Source organism: Dermacentor albipictus, chromosome 1 (genome assembly GCF_038994185.2).
Source record: "Dermacentor albipictus isolate Rhodes 1998 colony chromosome 1, USDA_Dalb.pri_finalv2, whole genome shotgun sequence".
In the NCBI taxonomy this organism is placed as follows: Eukaryota; Metazoa; Arthropoda; class Arachnida; order Ixodida; family Ixodidae; genus Dermacentor; species Dermacentor albipictus.
Window position 1 is genome coordinate 240,384,553 of NC_091821.1, and position 24,668 is coordinate 240,409,220.

At 49.5% G+C, this 24,668-nt stretch overlaps 1 protein-coding gene across 1 annotated transcript in view; it reads right to left on the reverse strand.

Annotated features, from left to right (window-relative positions):
* The window catches only part of fz2 (frizzled 2), a 70,993-nt gene that overhangs the window by 22,110 nt on the left and 24,215 nt on the right, over positions 1–24,668 (reverse strand). The gene's annotated exons all lie outside the window — the stretch shown is intronic.

A 24,668-nucleotide genomic window follows, 5' to 3' on the forward strand; every position in this document is an offset into this window, starting at 1 on the left:
AAGTCAGTCGCAGAACCTTGTGAACAAGACCGACCGCACAAAACTACCTTCGAAAACTGCATATGGTACACCGCATACCTGCGACCGGTAATGAGCGGGGGCGTCGCGAAGCGAGTTGAGTGATGCCACCGTTGGAAGCACTGTATTAGGGCAATACGGCATACATTAAAAACCCTCGACTGCGACGTCTCCCGTATAGCTGGGTGTAGACGGGCTTTGATCTAAACCACTTAACGCTGTTCTTGTTGCACTCGGGCATAATTTCGCGCGAAGGGGCGAAAGACGTAAACTAAAAGCTGTAAACAAACAGTTGCGTATTCGCTCAAACAATCCCCGTTATGAGTTCTATCTTTGTACTGACATTGTAAGGAAATGTAGCCTGAATTCGCAATAGAACGCAGTGAGTAATACATCGGAGAAGTAGTTGATTTCAAACAATAGTTTAAAAAAAAGCATTGAAACGTAGATGGGGTGCCTCGTAATGAAAGCACAATACTTCTTATTCGTACATTTTTGCAGACGGACCAGCGATACTTTGGCGCTTATGCGTCTTTAAGGATCACTTAATTTCTGGCAATAAATCAATGAAAGATAGAGAAGGTAAAAATGCAGTGAACATTTTGTGTGTGCGCGCATCAACTTCGGACCACCTTGCGAGTCTTACTTTCTTCCTGTGTCCCTTTTCCTATATTCATTGCAGGGTAGCAAACAAGAAGCCAGCTTAACGACTTCAGGGTGCCAGTAAGAGGCTCCTAACAGCGCCGTCACAGAAGATGTGTCATCTACTGATTCGATTAGTCTCGCTATGAAGGAGGAAGGCGTGAGCGACTCCCTAGCGCTGGTCAAAACACTTTATGTGAAGCTTGCCGAGGCGAGCGTAGTGCCGTACATGTGTTTTACAGGACCGCACCGCGATCGCGGGCAACGGACTTTCGTCCCGCACGAGCCAGCAAAGCCGCTTTAACTGAGCCGTCTTGCAAACGCGTTCCGCAAACACGGTCCCCACATCACGCGGCTCTCCACGCGGCTCCCTGCGGTGCCCCGGTCTCGCGGCTGAGCAGTTGACGGCATGCCACGGAATTTTGCTATACTGCGACCACGGCGTTTATGATAAGGTTATGATGGTAAACTGCGGTACCGATGAAAAGACCGTAACGAATCCTGTTAGGCGTGCTAAACAGTTGCTAGAATACTGAAACATGTCACTAGGGCAAAATGAACGAGACACAAGGAAAGGCAAAGGCCCCACGAACGCTGGACTACAACAAAAAGAGAAATCTTACCGTGCATTCATGCCAGTCATTTTATAAGAAGCTCCGTTTCTTTTTTTGATATACAAACAGCGGCGATGCTAGCGCAGTTATCTCGATCTTTATTGATGCCAAATGCTTCAAAGACCAATCTGTTCTGTTCTTATTTAGGACGCATGCGTTAAAATAAACAAAAAGGGGTATATAGACACTGACGTCTTCGAAAGATAAATCTCCTGGCCCTGCTGTTGCTTCTTCATGCGTGCGGTATGTCAACCTATCATTATGATCGTCAAAGACCACAAATGTGAGCTAATCTTTCTCCATCATCGTAAAGACGGGAGTACGGTGCGTACGAAGGAAATGCGCCGAGTGCTTAAGAACATTATTTTTCGGACGGAGAAGCCGGCTGTTTGCAACAGGCCCTATTGCGTAATCCGTCTGCACAGGTGCGGTACTTTGCTCCGTTTCCTATTGTTGTGCCATACTACATGCACCATGTGGCTATCGCGAGGCGACGCGAGCTGCCATACTACGTGCACCACCACATGCATATCTGCGAGGCGACGGGAGCTCCCACTTCTCCGCGACGAATCAAGAATTCGACACGGGCTACGTCATCACCCCGCCCCGCCTGGTTCCTGCCGACGAGAGGTCGCCCAAACTGGTTCCTGCCCATGAGGAGTCGCCGAAGGGATTTAAGGGAGAACCGGCCCATTGTGAGAAGGGAAAGTTGCTTCCAGCCTCCCAGTCGGTCTGATGCGCTCTTGCAGCTACATGTACGCTATCATCCACTGTCTGTAAATATTGTATAAAGTTTTTCGTTTCTTCGTCTGCGGAAAGAGTCCGTCTATCGTCCTCCACCCCGAAGTCACAATAGTATGGAGTTTTATTCGCCGAGTTGGAAGCAGAAAGCTTTCGCTCTTCCTTTAGCCTGCGGAAGTCAGTTCGCGATAGGTGCATGCTGGGAGGAGTTCAGTGAGTGAATGAATAAATTCTTTTATTCAGAAAAGGGAGGACCGAAGGTCGCTGGTGGAGGAGGAGGGAGAACTGCGCAAGGAGTCAGAACAGCGACGACGGCGCCTGCGGAGTTATTTGAGTGTCCGCAGCCCTCAGGATGTGTTACAAGGGACAGAGCAAAAGTGCAAGCAATAGTGATAAGCAATTAACCACGCGCTCCGACGTCTTCCATAGCAACTTTCAATAAAACAAAGGGTATACGAGCTTAAGCCGTGCACAGCAAGAAGTTCGTGATCGGTGGCAGTCAAAATTCTTGACACTTTGCGAGAATAAGTGAAAGGGAAACATTTTTTCGCAGATGTTATGCCACTCTGACAACTGAGACATCGAAGACAGCGAAGCTGCAACACGTATAAGCGAGTGAGTTCTCGCACCCTTCGGATGTATACTGCGGGTCTGTTTGCTGGCTCACAGCCTCGCCGTTCTCAATGACGGCTCCCACGCGAGCTGCTCCAGGCAATCAGCCTTTCGCCGCCACAGCCGTACAAACTCCTAACTGACGACCTCCGGGGAGCCGGTATAACGCGACGTGAGAAACAAACACTACGGATTACTGGTTAAAATAATAATAATAAACGCGCATATAAATTGTCTGTTTGAACGAGATTTACGCAAGGTCAGTTTTGTTTTATAATGATTGATCATTACGTTTTAAAGCAAAATCGGGGCTCCGACACAAGCAGCATTGCATTTCCATTTGATGTCGTCGTCACACGACGACCTTCACCGCCACACGAAAACCGTGGTGGATCACACCTTCGCTGTAAAAAGAAAGATTATGGCTTGAAATGACTATAGGGTTCTCAAACGTTTGTTTGCCAGTCTCTCGTAATCCTGCTAAACCTTAACTGACTATAGTTAAGAACGTACTGCTTCATAGTAGTTACTACATTTTCTTTTCCTTTAAAAAAAGTCCACAGGCTGCGGAGGGCAAAAGCCCGAAGCCAGCGTTTTGACAAGTATGCGTGGGCTTGCTGAAACGTCGTCGTTGAGTTCAGGCTCTTGCTTGGTTTACAGTATATGTTTCAGAAGCCTGCATAGCGCTCAGCAACCAGTCTTATTTACTTCTTGCGTCATATATAGAGCTTATGTGGCCTCCGGCAATGCCCGTCAGTCGCAATATATCATACGCCGCACTATAAGAGCTGCGTGAGACGAAACAACGAATCCGATGTTGGTTCATCCTGATGACCACGGCGTCTAGCGAATGACTACGCTCCAATATTGCGCGCGGGGAACTTTTGCGTCATTTTCATCGCAAGAGTAAAGAAAGTGCGCTCGATCCTCAGACTCCTCTGAACAAACGAAGAACAATTTTCGCGACCACCCTACTTCCGCTTACAGGCGTATGGGATTCGACATGCCACCTAGCACTACGGTGACTATACCGACAAGCATGCATGGGAAAGGTCCATAAACGGCCAAGCTTGTCGACGGTAACGGCAGCTAAGTGACCGACAGGAAATGACGGGCGCGAGAGAGTGCATGCGTGGACGCAGATCATCTCTATTCCTGTGGGAAAGCAGCTCGGATGCCGCCACGCCGCGTGAGAATCAGTCGGCAGCGGCCGGTCGGGAGTCGCCTAATATTCGCACGCCGCGATTCGCGCGCGCGCGCCGTGCCCGCGGCCACCGCGCCGCGCGTGCCACCCGATACGGGACGCGCGGGCCTCGCAAACACTTCCGCCGTCGGGAAGCGCGGGCTGGCACCGATGGCCCCCGGAATGACGGGAAGCCGAGCTGACATATATTTGTTTTCGCCAAAAACAAACGCCAAGGTGCCCTCCGAGGGAGCCGCTCGAAAAGCCGGGCGCGCTCACGTGTCGCGTCTGTTTGGCTCTGGTGTGTTCAGGCGCTGCGTCAGGCGCGGATCCAGGGTAGCAACAAAGGGGGTTCGGGGAAGGGGCGAGGCCTGTGGATCCGCCAGTGCGCTCGGTACAGTTGCGCGGATGATCATGTCCGTTCATCCGCACTGCACGGTCCTCCTTGAAAGAGAGCTATACGTCACAGGCGGCAGTTTCGCAGCGCAAGGGTCTGGCGCCGCGCAGAATTTCACCCGAAGTGTGCTTCCAGTGGCGTATGTGTACCTGCTATCGCTTTCTTTCTTTCATTACATGGCGCTTAGGAGATGTCTTCGCCTTTAATTGGCGCTGGCTACTCCTTTTCACGTAGAGATATGAAAAAAGAAGAGAGAATCAACTTAGAAGCATTAAAACTAAAGTCAACTCGAAACCACAATAACAAAGTCCATAGCACACTTTAATGCCCCACTAAAACTGAAAGTCGAGTGAGAAACACAGCAACACAGAGTCCAGCCACATAAATGCACTAAAGTCAACACTTGCCTTTGCAGATTCGCTTTTCTTTATTTCTTTCCTTTATTGCACTACGAAATCTTCCATGCACTGCATGCGAACATCCAAGCACCTTCCTCTTACGTAATACACTAAAGTCGCGGCATATTCCTCGCTCACGTTCCTGCAACATGATGCTCATTTGATCTGCAGAGCACATAGACGAATCTAAGCAGCACATATCCAGGGAGGTAACTTACGCCCAGCTGTGCCCTTCATGCGTACTACGATAACGCGTAGCTAGCACTGGGCATGCCAAAGTAGCAAATTGAGGTCGCAGCTGACGCGGTGATGCGTTAAACGCGCTACACTGAATATTCCGACAGGAGAGAACAACAAAAAACACAGTCGCAGTCAGCAAGTCGATTGCGACTGTGTTATTTTCGTTGGTTCTTTTAAGCTGGAATCTCCAGTTGAGCTTGCTTTACGGAACCATTTTGCCAGATTTTTACTACGCTCCCGTTCATTTTGCACCGCAGAACTATTTCAAGATTAAGAGAGAGAGAGAGCAAATGATAAAGGAAAGGTAGGGAGGTTAACCAGGACTGAGCCTGGTAGGCTACCCTACACTGGGGAAAGGGAAAAGGGGACTGAAAGATTAAAAGAAGAGAAAGTCCACTAGGGATATCGTTCGGTCACTCAGTCCGGGTCACAGACGCTGACTCAGTCCAGTAGCCTTCAAATATCGCAGCAGAGCTTTTGTGGCCTTTCGCAGCTGCGATATGCGAGGCCATGGTCCCAAGATCTTCTTCAAGGTGAACGGTGTGCTGTCTAGCTGATTGAGAGCTGTGCAGAGGACATGTCTTTCATTTTGAAAAGATGGGCAGTAGCACAGTAGATGTTCTATAGTTTCCTCGGCACCGCAGGCATTACAGTCGGCGCTATCAGTCATTCCAATCAAAAACGTATACGCATTGGTGAATGCGACGCCCAAGCGTAAGCGGCACAGCATTGTTGCCTCATTTCGCTGAAGTCCTGGTAACAGCCGCAGTTCCATAGAGGGGTCGAGGGAATGCAATCGTTCTTGCATGAATTCAGGTGTATGCCACTTCTCTAATGTCATACGGTGTGCTACCTTGCTTAGGTGTTGGGCTGCGTCGGTCCGCGATAAAGGTACAGAAACAAGGGTTGCTCCTTCGTGGGCTTTCTTAGCAGCTTCGTCAGCGAGGTCGTTGCCGGAGATACCGCAATGGCCGGGCAGCCACTGAAACACGACGTCGTGTCCTTTCGCTATCATACAATGGTGCATTTCTCGTATCTCCGACACTAGTTGTTCACACGACCCGCGACGAAGAGATGACAGAAGACATTGTAAGGCCGCCTTCGAATCGCAGAATATTGCCCACCGATTAGCGGGTTGGTTGTTAATGTAATCAACGGCACCTCGGAGGGCAACAAGCTCCGATCCGGTCGATGTTGTCATGTGAGAAATCTTGTATTGGAGGCTAATTGATCGTGATGGTATAACCACTGCGCCGGTGGAGCTGGTCTGAGTGGAAGAGCCATCCGTATATATGTGGACTCGGTCAAAGTAGAAAGTGTTCAAACAATCCAGAGCTGCTTGTTTCAGGGCCAAGGTAGGCAGGTCGGTCTTCTTTCTTATTCCTGGTACCATGAGACGTACTTGAAGTTGTTCTAAACACCACAAAGCTGAGGTTGAACGTGCTGAGGGTGTGAAGCCCGATGGTAGACAGGCACGATGGATGCTGACCTCGTTGGAGAAGGACGCCTGCGGTCGTCGTTCTGGCAGGCAGGCAAGAGAGCTTGATTGTATGCGTGAAACATGACGAACATGGGCCCTAAGCGTGTCGATGCTAATGTAAGTCGTGATCGGATGGTCTCGAGCCAATATAATGGTTCCTACTGTTGAGGTGCTCCGCGGAAGTCCTAGGCAAACACGTAGTGCCTGGGCTTGCACGCTCTGTAATTCTCGAAGATTTGACTTGCATGTTTTAGCAAGCACGGGAGAACTGTAACGTAGCAATCCGATAAAAAGTGCTCGATATAACTGTAGCATGGAGCCCACTGACGATCCCCATGTTTTCCCGGCGATAAACTTGAAGACATGAACAATAGATGTGAGCGTCTTCTTCAAATGGGCAACGTGAGGGCTCCAAGAGAGGTCCCGGTCCACAATGACACCCAAAAACCGATGATTTCTCTTGTAGGATATAGGCTGGCCATTAATGCATACTGGATAACGAGACATTGGTTTTCGTGTAAAAGCGACTAACGCACATTTTTCTGTTGAGATGGTAAGGCCTTGTGTCTGAAGATAGTGAGATGCCTGTGTTGCTGCTTTCTGTAGCCTTGCGCGAACCTGCAGACGAGTGACCGCTGATGACCAGATGCAGATGTCGTCGGCGTAGATTGAGACACTCACTGTTTCCGGTAGGGATTCGGCCAGCCCAAGAAGCGCGAGGTTGAAAAGAATAGGGCTTAGAACCCCACCTTGGGGAACTCCTCGGCATATGTAGTGGTCGGTAGTTGGACCATCTTCCGTACGTACGAACAAGGACCTTTGTGTCAAGTAGTTTCTGATCCATCGATATACTCGCCCTCCTAGTTCAATTGTCAAAAGTGCGTCTAGAATGGGTTGATGGGAAACGTTGTCGTAAGCGCCTTTCACGTCCAGAAAGAGCGCTACTGATAATCGTTTCCATGATTTTTGCTGTTCTACAGATGACACTAAATCGATGACACTGTCAATCGATGAACGGCCTCGTCGAAATCCCGCCATAGAATCAGGGTAAATCTTGTGGTGTTCTAGGTACCATTCGAGACGCATGAGGATCATGCGTTCCATGAGTTTCCCGACGCAGCTAGCAAGTGCTATAGGCCGATACGATGCCAGTTCGAGCGGCGACTTTCCTGCTTTTAGTAGCGGTACCAGGCGGCTGCGTTTCCACTCCTGTGGGACGACACCATCTTGCCATGAACTATTAAAAAGGCTGAGGAGTTCTCTTCGTGCTTCTCGGCCTAGGTGGCGCAAAGCAGTATATGTTATGCCATCGGGCCCTGGTGAAGACGAACACCTACAGAGCGCCATAGCAGCTTCTAACTCTTCCATAGAGAAGGGAGCCTCCATACTGGTATCTCGTGGACCGGGGATGTCGCTTAAAGCCATCGCAGGGACTAAAACTGTGCCGCCGGTGATTTGCGCGCAAAATTCCTCTGCGACGTCTATCTCACGGCGGTTTTGATAGAGAGCAAGGGCGTTAAAAGGGTGTCGTTGCTGGGGTCTTGAGCAAAGACCCCGTAAGGTACGCCACACACGGGACAATGGCTTGCGGGGGTCTAGTGACTCGCAAAAGCATTTCCATCTTTGATCCGCTAGCGTATCCATTCGGCGTCTTATCTTCTTTTGCATTCGCCGAGCTTCTCTGAGGTCAAGAATTGACTTTGTGCGCCTGTACCTCCTTTCAGCACGGCGACGTATTGTACGAAGCCTTTCCAATTCAATGTCATTCTCTGTACGCTTTTTCGAATGTGTGAAGCAACGCGTGCAATCTTGCATTGCGTCTGCAATTATATCTTCTAATCTGCGTGCGATATGTTTCTTGCAGATGTCTTCTACTCGATCTTGAAAGATTGACCAATCGATTTGGCGAGATACATCCGGTAATGCGGCGTCTAGACCATTGATTCTCACATAGGTCGGAATATGATCACTTCCATGAGTTTCAATATCAGTGAACCACTGCACGCTCGAAGTCAGGCAACGTGACACCAAAGTCAAGTCAAGGCAGCTACTGTACGTTGTTCCTCGCAGAAATGTCGGACTTCCGTCATTTAGAAGACACAGGTTGTGGCCTGATGCAAAGGATATTAGTGACCTGCCCCTCGAATTTATCCTGGAGCTTCCCCATATATGGTGGTGAGCGTTGAAGTCCCCAGTTATTATCCAAGGACCGGGAGTAGTAGCCATAATAATTTCAAGATTAAAGCATGTATCGTGGTAATAGTGCTGCTTGTATTATTTAACGTTGGAATTTCTATTCTAGTTTTTCTGTCATTTCGAGTACTTTACAGAGAGTTGTTTCTTGGTCTAACCTTACAACCTATCCAATGTAGCTTTATCCAAATATCTTTTACCTCCGATTACTTGCTGGCGTGGAGGTGCAACTGCACATCGCAGGTTGGAGATGCAGTTCCTATATGGATACGTAGTACTGCGCTCTGATTAATCGTTGCAGCGGCAGACATACACAGTTGTGACGATCAGTATTTCAAAACTACCTTTGAGATACCTTCAGAGTCATTCACGTTAATAACTAATATTAACACCCTCTAACTTAGAGCCAGGCTATATCCAGTCGTCTTAACGACCTTAGGTGCTCATTCCAGCGCAAGAAACCTCTTCCACTCAGCCTACAAACGCGGGTGCATGTTTTTTGCACAGAGCTGGTGCAATAATTTTTGCCTTTCAAGGTGACGGCGTGAAAAGCCCAGCATAAAAGGCAATTGAATATGCGCACCTTGCGGGACTGTCAGACGAGGCGTCTATCAGATTTAATTGATCGCTGCATATACGAAGAAACGCTCGCCTGTTCCGAACAGGCGCCAAGTATAGGCTTCCATTCCTGAAACCATGCAGACAGCGCACAAAGATCGGACTTCCTCATTACGAGGGCCCCGAAGCAGCCCGCGGGTGCAGGCTTTGTTTATCGTCGCGCGAGGATCATCGGATGCGACTTTTCTCGCTGTAGAAGTGCAGCGATCGGTCCGAGAGCCCGACGCGTAGTGTAAACGGAAAGGCCGCCGCCCCGCACGCGTGCGGAGAATGCGGCTGTCCGCACGCGGCGTTGGTGTAAACAGGCCGCTTGTCAAGAGGCAAGGAGAGGAAGGGGGAAGTTGGCGCCGTAAATCACGCGGTCGCGCGCAACCCCGGCAATTAACCCCTCATTTGGGGTCCGTGTAAACAGCGCCCGATAGGCAGCTCTGCGGCCCGTCGCACGGCGCGGCAGGAGACCGCCGTGTAAACAGGCGAACCCGCGGCGCGCGTCGTCCGTGCTCGAGAGCGACGCGCTCCGTGCAGCGACTCGGCGCGCCGAGTCCTTCGACGCCCGCACGGAGGCGCGAGCACGCGCGCGTTGTTCTCCAACGCACAGCGGCGTTGGCGCCATCGCGCGAAAGGCGGCGGCGGCGCCTGCATGCTGAGACGAAGGGGGGGTCGCGGCGAGGCAAGGGGTGTGGAGGAGGCGGCGTTCCATTACGCGTTTTGTAAATGCTCTCGCCGGGCCGTCCGGCCCATCATGGTTAGCGCTGGCTCAAGAAAGCGCCTTGAATATGGAATTAACCTCTGGTGCTCACTCTCCGCAGGCGCCCCTTCCCCTGGGGCCGCCCTTGGTTGCGCAGAACGCCGGGGACGACGCCGGCGTTGTTGTTTTGGATCCAAATGATGATTGTGTTGCCTCGCGCCGTCATTCCACAAATGCCCGCGCGCGGCGGTGCCTGGGAATGAGCGTATAATAACAATAAACCGGATGGCCACTTTTCGTCCTTTCCTACTTCTTTCTTCTTCCTCTTTTTTGTTTCTTTTTTTGTTTTGATGCTGTTGGTCCTGGTTGCTCCTTAATATTCATCCTCACACTCTTTCCCTGATGTTTCAAACCTACAGTGAGCCTTTGTCAGTGCTTTGTTGGCACGTAAGAGTGAAGAGGCCGAGGGGGGTTGGGGGAGGGGCAAGGGGTGATGCTAGGCTGATTCCAGCGTGCTTGTCGCACTTAAGTGGCGCTCTGCACACTGGCGCCAGCTTTCACGCAGGTCGCCGACCTCCTCCCCTCTTGGCGGCTTGATCAAGTTCACGCAAAAGTAGCTGCATGCCCCTAAGACGCCGGTTATGTCGATCACATTCGCCTCTTTTCGTTTGATACCGTTCGAACTTCATTCTTTCTCAAGTGCTCGCCGTGAACGTTTGCACGTGAAGTTCAGAACGTGGCGCAGGCCACTTATACTATGCGGCTGCGCGAAAGAGAGGAGAAAAAGAAAACACTACTGCGCATGCTCATGTGGAGCGCTTTTGCAGTTAACGTGCGTTTGCGACGACCGCTGCTTGCGTGCACGCCCACAAAAATACGTAGAGGTTCTAACACTTATCCGCATACCTCTATACGCTTTTATCCGCATACCTCTATACGCTTATATGTAATTGTCTGTGTTAGTCCGCTAATACCGGCGTCAGAGAGAGACAGCGCAAGATGCGGCGACGCCACGCGGCGCGTCGGCCACGTATGCTTTGGCACACGCATCGTCGGGGCGCGGTCTGGCACCAACGCGCAATCGAAGCTGCGGTCGCGTTGGGAGAGCCCGCGGGGACCCGTCGCGTGTCGGACCCAGCGGGGCGGGAAACGGCGCGGTTGTCGCGCTGCATTACCTCGGCGCCTCGCCCCCGTCCCCAAGCGTCGGTGATCTATTGTGCTGCGCTCAGCCGCAGAACAGATTTTCGCCGGGGAAGCGCCACCGCATTCGGCACACGTGTCGCTGTGTACGCCCGTCGTTGGGCGCCAGCCGTCGCGCAGCCGCCCTGCAGGGAAGCCCCGCGCCAGGCCAAAGCCTTTCGGAGGAGAAGCCGTGTGTCCGAGCGCCGCACGGCACCGCGCAGCTGGCCACGTCAGGGCTCGCAGTCGTGACCGTCCGCGTGCAGTCGGGTTAACTCGCGAGACTCTCGCTGCTAGTGGGTATTAAAAGAGTGAACTGACAAACAACTTTTGTCTCACTTGTCTTTTTGCTTTGCTAGCTCGGCTGACTTCGTTATCGCAGTATGAGGCCTCAATTCCTCGAAAGCGCGACAGATAGTCGAATACACCAGCTTTTAACGCAGGCAGTTCGAAATGTATGCTAGCCAAGTAGAGCGTGGCTTTGGGATTGTAGAACTAGAGGAATGACTTCAATTTACTCTTACGAACAATCCTATAGCACAAGAGCTTTTTTTGTGAATGCAGGCCAGTATTATCAGCCCTGGCTGGAGAACAAGCTGCGAGCGGACGGAACTACAAGTAGACACACGCCATGACATCGATATGTTGCCAGTTCCTGACAAAGCCTTAGGCTTTAACTTTCACTTTGAATCATAAATAACGCCAAATCCTCGCACGGGCGCATCTGGAACATCAAATTCTAAGATCCCGTTCCGTATTTACAAAGTTGTTCGCTAGAACAAGCCCAATGGTGATAGTGAACATATTAGGAAGGGGAGGCGAGCCAATAACAAATCGTTCTGAAGAAGAAAAAGAAAAAAGAAACGCAGGAATTCAGCCAGCTCTCTTGTAGCCTCGTACGAATTATTCACGATTTATTATTTTTTTTTTATTCCGTCAAGGCAGCACAGGACGGTCAACGTAAGGGCGACACAGATAGCCTGGTCGCACTGTTTGAACTCGGGTTACCAAGGTTAACGAAGCATATGTGCATAAAAGGAGGAAAGCCGGAGGAGAGAGAAAGAACACGCGCCCGCGTTGGAACGCAGCGCCGGGCGACAACACAATGACGGAGGCCAGCCACGGAAGCCGCCGCCAAGTCTCAAGTCGCATCTGAGTGACGGAGCCATTGTGGAAAGTGCAGCCACCTCCACATACGACGCCGTCCCTTCGCCGTCGCGCGATTTCCCGGGGCGCTGAAGTGGCCGCACTACTTGAGGCAGCTTTTGTGAAGAGCCGCGCAAAAGGCGCCAGGAGGCCGAGCTTGCTTCTAGACGTCCTGAAGTGCGCGGTGTTCATTCGAAACGACGAAAGCGAAAGGATCGTATTGGTTCGTGCAAAAATAAGAGATTGAGAAATCTGCGTTAGGTTCGGCGAATCCTCGCTATACGGATAAGGTCAAGAAAAGCGCGAGCACTTGCGAACTGGGTTATTCTTTACCATAAAAGCGAAGTTTGAGCGGCGCGCGAAAAGTTTCAATTGCACCGGAAGTAGGTATAGGCGGCTTCTGAAACGCTGAGACCAGTTGCAGCGGAAAGGACTCTGTGCCCACGAAAGGTGGCAGACGGCTCATTTCTACTTTGACGCGTCTGCTGCCGCAACCGCTCGGCTTCGACGCGCACCACGGAAGTGGGGCGGCGACTCCGGCTGCCAAGCGGTATACGGTCTAATCGTCGCGATCATCTGAGCAACGACCGCCCAGGGCGCCGTACGGGACGCGACTCCAGAGCGCGTGTGTCGCCCACGGCCAAGCCTCGTGAAATAAGGGCGGCCAACCACCGCAAGCCGGCCAGTGCACCCGCGGGGGCCGTAAAAACGCGCGTCGCGCGCCTCTTCCTATTTTCACGTCCCGCCGCGGAGAGTCCACTGGCGGCGGCGCTGAGTTATGGTCAAGGCGGGCCCGCTGCGCGCGAGAGATCGGCGTCGGCGCATCCAATTGCGCGCGCACACATACGTCAGGGGACAGTGCGTGTGTTCCCGGTGCCGGTCATAAACCTGTTGTTGGTGCGCGCGCTGGTTGGTGGCCCGGCGAGAATCTCCCACTGTTCCTTCCTCTGCGACCGCGCTTGTTTGCGGGCGGCACAGCGCGATGCATATCCATAAGTCTCGATTTCCGACCGGCACCAACGACTGCACTCGAAGTGGCGCGCTCTCCCCTCGGCGCGCTTGCCAGCTCGGGAGTGCCGCCGTTTGGCGTCTGTGGCAGCCGTCAAGGCGAGGAGATGCGACAGTCGTTCCGGTCTCCGGAGCAGTTGCTATACGGAAAGGCGCCTGGCGTTATCGAAGAAGGAAGGTTACAAGACGCGAGGAGAGGTTACAGTCACCTTACTTCACTGTAATGCTGCAACGCCAGAGAACGTTTACTCACTGTTTTCTTTCGTTTTTAATGAGACACCATTGTACCGACTGAAACTGGGCCGTCGGCATTTTATCCGGCATTGTAACGGCAGGTTGTTCCGGGAGGCAATCTCCAAGGGGCGAGGTGTGGTTAGCATATGTATCTCTGTGTGGGCGTCGTTTTATAGCGCTAATAGGGTCAGTCCGTAGTGAGTTCTGTAGCGAGAGCTGTAGCTTGTATGGATCGCGTTTAAGAGCAACGAAAAGTAGTCGTTGTGGTGTTGTGTTTAGGTTGACCGTAAGGAATGGTGTAGATACGTGGATAGCTTTGGATCGCAGTGTTATACTAACGTACAGATGAACGTAAGGTAGCACAAATCTCGCGGATGCCTATATATAATCATCGAATGTTCTCTCTCTCTCTCTGTCTATATATATATATATATATATATATATATATATATATATATATATATATATATATATATATATATGGACCTGATACTTTCTCGCAAGCAAGTCCATGCCATGTAAACCCTTCACAAAATAAAATATCAGTAAAATATCTGTCGGTGCGCGCTTATGGAACATTTCGAAGCACGCGGCATCCTACGTGCTCCCGCGAGAGAGAGAGAGAGAGCGGGAGAGAGACAAAGAGGAGGAAAGACAGGGAGGTTAGCCAGTGTAAGTACCGGCTGGCCATAAAGCAGCGCAAACGGGAAGAACAATGGATGACTTGGCCGGCTCACGGTCAACTAGAGCGTCAAGAAAGGTGCCGTCAACTTCTACCACTCTCAGAACAACGAGACCCGTTGGAGGCAGGCCAATGAGAGCACGCGGATGCACACGATCTTGGCCAGAAACGCCTGCTGCACAAAGCGGACATTCGGTATTACGCGCAAATAGTCTACACTCTTAGGCAAAGTTACACCCTCTGGGGTGTATCTCTGCCACACAACGACACTCTTAGAAAAATTTACACCCTTTGGGGCGTATGTTATCCCACAACAATAATCGTCATCTGTCTTGCCCGCGTTTCCTTTCTTTAACGCTGCGAGCCCGGTACTTCCCAGTCACGAACGGCATGCGCGTTATCAGTGTGACGCAGCGTTCTTGACAGGAAAGTAGCGAGCGCTGAGTTTTCAAGAAAGGAAACGCAAGGAAGGCAGATGACGATTATTGTTGTCGGACAAATATACACCCCAAAGGGTGCAACCGTTTTAAGAGTGGATGATCGTCATCTGCCTTGCTTGCGTTTCCTTTATTGAAAACGCCGCGCCCGCTACTTTCCTGTCGGGAATGCTATGTCATGCTGATAACACGCATGCCGTTCGTTACTGGAAAGTACCGGGCTCGCCGCGTTAAAGAAAGGAAATGCGGACAAGACAGATGACGATTATCGTTGTGTGGCAAAAGGGTGTAATTTTGCTTAAGAGTGTAGTTACCGACAACCGACGGGCACTTGCGTCCCTACTGTCAGAATTGGAGGGGCAAAGTATGTCATGTGCCCTCCTCCTGGCCTGCCTTTCAGACACAAACACTTTTGAAAGCGAGCACTTTTGGGTGCACGCTGCATGGACACATTTTCTTTGTGAATGTATTAGCCACGTAAGTTATGCTTTTATTTTTTACGCATCCTCTGTTTGGGCAGCGAGGATTGTCTTTCGTGCCTCGACGGGAAGAGCTGTAGCAGACGACGAACGGGAACCGCCATACCCGCTGGCATTGTAGAGAAGGCGGGCGCTGGGCAGTTCCCACCATAACAAATTTCACATTGCGCTTCTTCTATCATCCAGTTTTTTGGGGACCGCCGAATCATATTTGAAAGCATGAAGTTAGCTTGCTATATTTAACATAAGGTCGCGGTATTGTAATGTACAATAATCAGCCACGCCAACGATGGCGTGCCTTAAATCATGAAATTTTTGGATTATCAAATGCCGGAACTATTGAATATATATATATATATATATATATATATATATATATATATATATATATATATATATATATATATATATATATATCCAGAGGCTGTCGAATTTCATTGTATAAGCAGCACTTATCCTAGATATGTTGGAGAAAATGACCTTCAGGAATGTAGACAGTTGGGTGAGCTGGTGACCAAAAATTCTGGCAGCAGTTGTCCTTTGTGGTCCTTCTGAATTTTTGTGTCGTGTTTTGTTTTATGCTTCATGCGGTAAGAAGAAAACGGCAGTGCCGAACGTAGAGACCCAGCACAATACCATGACAACACTGCCTTGAGTTTTTTTCTATCGGCATGTGTGACTTCTGCCGTTCTCAATTTTATTTTTAGGGTGTTTAAACGAAAGAGTTACACTAACTAGCACAGGTTCCGTAGCAGAAACAGAAAAAGGTAGAGATTTGATATATTCAAGAAATGGGGGTAACTTCTTGAGTGGTACATGCCGAAAGCTTAAGAGAAGAGAGGAAGGAGAAGGGAAGAAGGAAAGGCAAGGAGTTTAACAAGACTGAGTCCAGTTTGCTACCCTACACTATGTAGGTTACTTATGTGCTTGGAAAATATTGACTAAATACGTGCTTTATTCGAACTTTTATGCGTCGTACAAGGTATTTAGTTGTTTTTCTCGGTAAAGTATGATTCACGGTGTCTATTTCGTTGAAGTGGGAGTCGTGTTCTGTGCGAGGAATGATAAATGTTCATTTGGTGTGGGTTCATTGCCACCTTTGTAGAAAGTTACTTATTCAAGCCTTCCAAGGTGTTACGATGTCGTCACTGCAAATGTTTCCCAGACTCCTAAAAGAACAGCCCGATGTATGAACTTCGAATTCCGTGAAAATTGGGATAATGTTTAGTGTAATGCGCTGCGAAAACTTCACGTATTTGTTTTAAATGCAACGAATAAAATAATTACTGAACCGTCGTTTTTTTCCTATTTTTGTTCGTCATACGAGTCTCGCAGCTAGTGTCCGGTGTCTTCGGCGAACTAAACAAGGCACCTAGTTCATATTTGGGGAAAATTAGAGGCACGGTACGTGTAATGTATGAGCAACGTTCGAAAATATGTGGGTTAAATGCGCCTTTCTACAATAGGCTACGTATGCAAATGATCCGTAGCGTTATGAACGTGTTTAACGAGTGGCGTAAAACTTATACCACTGCCCTGGCATAATTGCAATTACAACAGAGGTCAAATTTTACAAACATAGGGGGAACGCTACCCCAAGTTTCTATGCGATGTTAAATGCGTGTTGATTGAATACAGCTTTTGTAAAATATGTTTTAAAAATTATAAAACTCTTCAGCAAGCGTTCGAAAGTGTCAAGCTGCCGTTATCAGTAGGTTGTCCAAGTTCCCAAGAGAACTTTGCATTTCGCAAACTTCATGTTTACAAGGAATGGGCGCAGCTTAAGTGCAATGTGCTACGAAGTTCTAATGTTTCCGGCTTATTTAGGAGCGTTACGAATGATTACTGAACCCTCGTTTCCTGGTTCTTTTCTTTTTAATGCTTGATACGTATATTTGGTTCGCCTGACGTCCTCAGTGATCGAAACGAGTCAGCTTCTTTATGTTTGTTGACAGTAAGGACGAGGTAATGGGTGATGTGTAGGCAATGTTCAAAGTAGGCGGGTAATTGAGGCTGTGGTAATAAATTATCAATGTAAGTGATCTAGCTTTAAGGGTGTGTCTAACGAACGGGACAGAACTTAACCCGTTGCCCTGGCAGAACTGGAAATGTCACCGAGATCAAATCTAGCGCAAATGGGTGGGACGCTGTGAAAATGTATGTGCGAAGTCAAATGAGTTGGATCAAACACAGCTTTTGTAAAAAATATGTCTTAATCAAGTTTTGGAACGTGTGATACGGCCGCCATCAGCCCATTGTCCCGATATAGCTGTAAGTTACAACATGTTTATATTTAGAGGAAATGGGAGGGTGGTCATGGTAAGTGCCATGTCTGACAAATGTTTTTTATGTTCCGTGGTCAACTTAAAAGCCTTGCAAAAAACCACTTCACCCTCATTTTCTTTTTTCCTGTTTTCAAGCGTTATAAGACGTTCGTAGTTGGCTTCTGCGAGGTCCTCAGTGAACTAATCAAGGCACCTTGGTTATATTTGGCGAAAATAAGGTGCGCGTTATGGGTTTTGTGTAGACTAAGTTCAAAGTGAGGGGACAAATTATGACATTTGCAGTAAATTGCGGATGCAAGTGATTCAGAGCTTAATCAATGTGTTTCGCGAACAAACCAGAATTGATCTCGCTGCTCTGGAAGATCTGGGAACTTAGCCGTGATAAAATCCAGCAAAAATAAGGGAAGGGGGGAGGGGCTATGCTATGCCATGCCATAAGCCATGCTGAATGTTCTGGCGAATTAAAATGCGTGTTTATGAACTACTGGCTTTCAAAAATTCCTAACAATAAGTGCTCGAAAGCGTTACATGCGGGTATGGTTTGAAAGGCAAACAAGCACCCTTTTAAACTGTAATTAAGTGTAGTGTATGTTTAGGTGTAAATATAAGAAACTAAAAATCTTATTTTAACAGTTCGATATATATATATATATATATATATATATATATATATATATATATATATATATATATATATATATATATATATATATATATATATATATATATATATATATATATATATAAACGCGTCACAGCAACATTTCTCTTCTGCTTAATAGGTTGCTGTGGAGAAACTTCAGTACAGAGTGTCACGGCTACTCCATTTCTTTGTCACGCAGCAGATAGTAAATGAAAAATAAATGACAACGAAACTAATAAAGATAAGAACGGCACAACAATATCCCTGTTAAACGAACAGTATTACTTCAGACTAATGTAAACAAAACACGACGCTCCTGCCTTCGACAGGGCCAGCGGTCTAGTACACGATGCCGCTGCGCGCGCTCCTTCCACGCTCAGGCCTCACCGGCACCCGTGCCGGAAGGCACAGTGGGCCTCCGCGGCCAGTCCACTCACCGTGCAGTCCACCTTGGTTCGTATGCAAGCCGGCACATGTGTTGCGCGGCGTGGTCGCACGCATTACACCGGCCGGCGAAGGCGGCCGCCGATCGCCGCTAAACGACCGGGGCGGGGCCGCCAAATTACGGGAAACGAGTCGACGGCCGGCGCAGCGCTCGGGCGAGGGGGGGAGGGGGGGGACTGCAGCCGCGAGTCGCGTGTCGCTTCGACGAGTGGGGCCGATAAATCGGGGGCAGCAGCCGACGCCGCGGCGCGTGCCTCTAATCGCGCATGTGCCCGGAGCGCGCTGCTTTAATTAGCAGCGCCTTGTCGGCGACACTGGCCGCGTAAATCAGGCGAGCCTCGGCGACAGCGACGCGGCGCGCGCGCGACGCTCGTCACCGGCCGTCTGCCCTCCTCGCGCCCGGCGCCTGCACGCAGCTGTCAACGGCGAGCGACAAAACCAAGAGGGCAGCCACCGCTGAGAGAACGCTTTGGCTGCTCCCAAACTTGTACGGTGTCTCTCCGAATTTCGTCCGGTAACCACCTGCCATATCCGCCGCGACTATACCACAATTGTCACATCACACACTTGACCAACTCGATCAACGTTTCTGCGAGACACCGTGGTCACAACGAGTTACTTTGATTCGAAATGTGTTGAGTTGAGATTTCTTTGTCTGCCGGACCTCCAATGCGCATCATTTCATTTGCCATCTCAATCGCCTGGAGTAGCCTGCCGCCAAGTAATCCTGAATGGGTTGGAGTAGAAAGCTACGAAGCAAAAACACACGGGCTTCTAGACATTCTGAAAAATGAAAAAATGAAAAAGAAAAGGGAAAAAAAAAAGAAAAGCTGCGCTGTCTACAGGATCACAGAAAGACGGACAACACGGGCACCGAGCTCTATTCGCGGAAAGTAAACATGTCCAAATGCAAAGTTCGCAGGAGAAAACTCAATCGATCCCCGGCGATCACTGCGCTGTTCGATGTACCAGGAGGTTAGGAGACGGCGGCGCGAGGTCGCATTCACAATTCGAGGCAAGAAAGCTGCCAGAAATTACTCTTGCACCAAACCATCTATACCTTTTTGAATTCCCACAGATATTTCTTGGTCAAAAGAATACGTAAATAGCACTCGGCAAGCATTTTAAGGCTGTAAAGTTCTGTATCCTTTAGGTGAATTCCCAATCAGGGCACTGACCCTTGTACACTGTATAAGGTCGAAATTATACGAGCAGCGTAACCAAAATAGGTGTAACAACAGAAGATGCATAAAAAGGTTGAAACGCACAGAAGTGAAAGTACTAGGGCGAAGGGGACTTATTCAGTGGGCAGCGGTTGCTATCAGCGACGTTAAAGAAGCTTTCAGCGGAGCTCATTTCTTTGTAAAGCATATTGGTAAACGCTGGCAGTGGATGGCCAAAAGGGTTGCACGAAGAACGCGCATCCATTCATTTATTGACGGGAAGGTGCCAGCTGCCCAACTCAAACTATAAGCAGCCCAGCTCAACTATCAAACATAGTAATGCACAGGGCAGTTTAGAACAATTGCTAGCGCGATCAATATTTGTTTACTGACTAACAAAAATAGAGCCTCACCCAATTTTGATTGTTTTCTTTACCCTGAGTTTCGATTGGCATGCGGGGCCAACAAGTCTGGCGCACGGAGTCTATACATCATTATAGTATGTCAACAGAGATAACCACTTGCAGCACACTATGTAGCGTATATGGAACTATAAAAGATAGTTTGATAAAGGACGTACGTCTTTAGCGCCAACCTATCCCACTGGAACGCGACCGAATTTACACGAGACAGGATCGCAGGAAGACGGACACTTAGAAGTGATCGAGCAAGTGATGTACACCAGTCAGCAAAAGTATACGGACCAGGGATTGCGCGATAAAGCCGATTTTATCCTCTGCCTATGAATGCAACTTAATATTGAGGACTGCAGTCCAAATCTGGAATTGCGAACTTTGCAGTGTACTTGTAAATTTCAATTTACACATGTTAATTACAAAAAAGAAAATTTGGTTTTTCGACAACCCTGCGGTCCGTATACTTTTGCTTACGCGTGTACATGTATAGCTGGAGCTAGAGCTTCGACAACTGGACATGTCTTCCACTTGTGTGTAGACAAGACCCCTTCTCAAAACAACGACTCCAGTCTGACATCTTTATAGTTCGACCCACTGCTGAGCGCTGCTGAATTTAGTACGAATAACTAACACTCAGAATGAAGCCTGTTCCAGAAAATGATGCCTTTAAGTTCTATAGGTACCTGGTTGACTCCTCCTTTAGCTTTTTATTGCGATAGTAAATATATGGACACTCCATAAAAATTTTCGCCCTCGTCGTCGGCCTTGCCCTTGAGGTTCCGTATTAAGTCCAACCGCGATACGATTCCATAGCGCGCCGTTCTGTGGCTACGAGGGGAAACGTGCGTAGTGAGCTAAGAAGGATGATGGCTTTATACGTGCCCAATGTTGGAGGCCACGAGATGAAGCGCATGAAAGGTGGGGGGGGGGGGGGGGGCAGCGCAGGTGAGAGCGCGTCTCTTCCTCTAGCCCGGCCTAAAGTTGCTAGATAAAAAAGCAGAAAATCTAGGGACTTTAGCCCGGCCGTGCACCGCACGCGCCCTATCTTGAAGGTAATCTCCGGCGGGCGCAATGAGTGGCCGAGCCGACATGGCTTGCGACTACCCATGCGCTGTCTTAGCGCGCGCCTAATGCTGGAGCTCGCGTAACCTCGAGTTTCGGTGTCGTGCAGAAGGGAGAGGAAGCAGAAGCCCTTGCACCCCTCTGTTTGCGCTCTTCATTCCGCCAGCGTTGTGACAGCGATTGTTCGCGGTAATCGACTGCGGTTCTGTTCGTGTTTGCCTGTGCATCCCGTTACACCATGCTTGCTAATTTAATTAGTAAGCGAATGTTCTTGGTAACTCATACGGCCGATAACACTACGAACCTTCGTGTAGCTGTGCGATACCTTACTATCGCTACCAATGCGTCGCATTTCGGGCGAGAGTGCGACTTTCTTTTTTATGTCGATGGTGCCTGGGACCTGTAAAGAGGTGGCCTGTGCAGTTTGCGTTATATGCTCACATCAAAGAAACATTTAAACCCTGAAAAAGTAAATTGCTTCGCGGATATACTATCGTCAGCAGTTGTGGAAAGTATAGCCCCCGCAAAAGTCGATTCAATGCTTTAGCACTCACAACGTGCCTGAGGTTCTACGTTTTCTCGCTAATCATCTTCTGGATATTGTGGTATCGTCCTTCTCGCGCCTCATAAGAAATGTTTCGTTCCTCTAACCAACCACTTATCGCTTGTCTGGCACTGCTAGACCTGCACACCAACGTCATAGATGCGATCGCAATGCGATATAAGCAGTTAATTATTCCGTAGCAGAGAAAACTGCGGTAACGAATCCTGATGACACGTTATGAAGCGCTTCGCGACTGCACCTATATACAACCTAAACGGGCACGGGACAGACGGGCTACTTTCCAGTGTTGAATCACAGTGGTTTCTGAACTGCGCTTACACGTGCCAACGGACAAGGGCCGCTGTCATTTGTTCCTTATTTTGTGGCCTTTTTGGCAAACTGAATGAGTGAAGAAATTTTTTTCGGAGAGGATAGCCTAAGGTCTTTTAGAGAAAGGGGGTGATGCATGAGTAAAGAAATTAACACGCTAAGAAACAAAACGCAATAATACTAAAGTGCTTGAATGAAAAGCATGTATAGCATACCTGAGAAGTTCAAGCAGGGTAGGTGACTATTTGTCACCACCGCGTTTCAAAAAGGATGCCAATAAATATTCAGCATCATCATGGTCGTCGTCGTCGTCGTCGTCGTCGTCGTCGTCGTCGTCGTCATCATCATCATCATCATCATGCTGTCTGCTTCGCACTCGGGTTGCTAACTGATCCTAATTGAGGGCGACAAAATTCGACGTTCGGCTACTAAACAGCCCGCTATCGCCATATCGTAGTTCAAGAGATAACACAAAATTTAAAAACAAATTATAAAGCGATACACGGAAACACGTCTATTAAGCAAACATAAATAAATAAAAGGCGAGCCCTCGGTGGGTTGCCTCGTATAAGTCCACTGTTTTGCTCCTTAGCAGCTATACCCGGTGTGCAAGGGTCCCTCTTGGAAAGATCCGGTCGTTTAACGACTGAGCGCTGCATAGCTCAGCGAGGCAGATGTTTTGCAGTGCGGATTAGGTCAGGGCTGGCGAAACATTTTCAATATGGCTCCAGTTTTTAAAACGACTCTTAAACGAGTCGTAAAAATTTTCCACCAAGTCGTAATTCTTCACTCCCGGCCATAATTTTCTCACGCTATATACTGTTCCAATAATATGGGTTCGTATTCGCGAAATTTCGCCCACGTAAGTGCCGTGCGCGACTGGTCCTAGCCGTGTCGATTGTTTCGATATCGCGCCGATTGCTATGACTCGCGAGGGTCCGCGAGCGCTGGCCAATCGGCAAACGTTCTGAGGAAGGATGAGTGTTGGTGAATACAGGCTTTCCTCTGTCGCCAAGCGCTTCTTGTGCGCGTACGGTACTCGTGAAAAGCCACACGCATCTATGCTGCGCTCAATAAACCATGAAATCGCGCTCGCTAGCCGCCGCAGTGGCTATGGCCTCCTGATGAGTACGTCGCCCCAGACAAAACGCAAGATCACGCATGAATCATTATTAACCCACTGTCTTCATTACTACTAGTATGTATTAATAATAATAATAATAATAATAATAATAATAATAATAATAATACGTAGTAGTAGTAGTAGTACTAGTAGTAGTAGTAGCAGCAGCAGCAGCAGCAGCATCAGCAGGAGGAGCAGCAGCAGCAGCACGTAGATTAATTCGTTCTGGCTCGCCCACAGACAGGCAGGGGTATGCCAGTGTTTGTCTCCCCTAAACTCGCTTGTCCAACCTTGCCACCGTAGAGAGTCACATTCTTAAATTTGGGCGCGTCCGACGCAAACTAACGAGAACCAAAACGTTCGCAAGGATCGGGCGGAGGCGGTTAAGAGCAGGAATTTTTATCTGCCTATGAGCGTCGCGAGAAGAGCTGTCGTATACGCTCAGGGGCCTTTTTTTTCTCGTTCAAAACTCGTTCGGCGGACCCGGCACTTGGTCCGAAGAACCGGCGCAACGGTGCCGCTTATCTCGCCCACCGAAGGGGACCGCGAAAAAGTCGGGCGCGGGTCCCCCCCCCCCTCCATTCTCTTTTCCCCGCTGCTCCGAGGTGGCGGCTAGCTAGCCATACGAACGGGGAGAGCGCGCGCCCTTTTTATCTTTCGCTTAATTCCAGTTTCCCGCATAATTGCGCCCGATACGGAAACGAGCCGAAAACGGGAGCTCAAAAAGTCGTCCGCGGACGGGGCACCCCGAATGGTGCCACCGGACGGCCCACGCGACAGATACAAGGCTCGCAATGGCGGCATTACAGATAATTAAAACCGCGCCCCTCCTCCTCCTCCTCCTCGTCGTCCTAGCCCTCACCGGGGGCCCCCCACAACACCGCGGCGATCGATAGCTCGACGCGGGTCCCGAGAACAATCGCGCCGGGAGGAATGCCCGCCGATTTATCATGTCGCCGGCGGCAGCGGCGTGCGCCGGTTCTCGCCGTTGGCGCGGGCGCAGCGCACCTGCCGACGTGGGCCGCGCAAACACACGAAGTGGACGTCATTCGACCGTCGTACCCCCCCCCCCCTCCTTTTTTTTTTTTTGCCGCCAGGACTGTCGTCAGGAGGCGGTGTCGACTCGCTCGAAGTAACACGGATGACCATATCCAGTGGCGTTCGTTGTGTCGCATAAAACACACAGAGGGGGCGAATCTGCGCGCAAGCGCCGTGGCATAATAACATGCTCGTCGCCACATGCGAAGGAGAAGGTCGCGACGCATGTTGCTTCGCGAAGCGAATTGCAAACATATTGTGAGAAACACACACACACACACACACACACACACACACACACACAAGCACACAGAACGCCGACCAAAGTGGCGTGGTAAGAAGGGTTAAAAGTTTCCGCTTCCATATACGGAAGTGGTGTTCACTAAGCTGTTCGCTAAGTTCACAACACCTTTCGGTCGGCGTTCTCAGTTTCCTTTCCTTAATATGAGTTTGCTTAATTCGCGACTAGACGAGATATGAAGTCCAATTATCGATTTCACCTAACGCCATGCTTTAGTGTAAACAGCGCAATACGCAGGAAGAGTTCCGGCAGAATGCAACGCGAACATGTGGCGTGGGCTCTGTTGAAAACTGGCGACAGCTGACTGAGATCGGTGCGGAGATGCTGCGC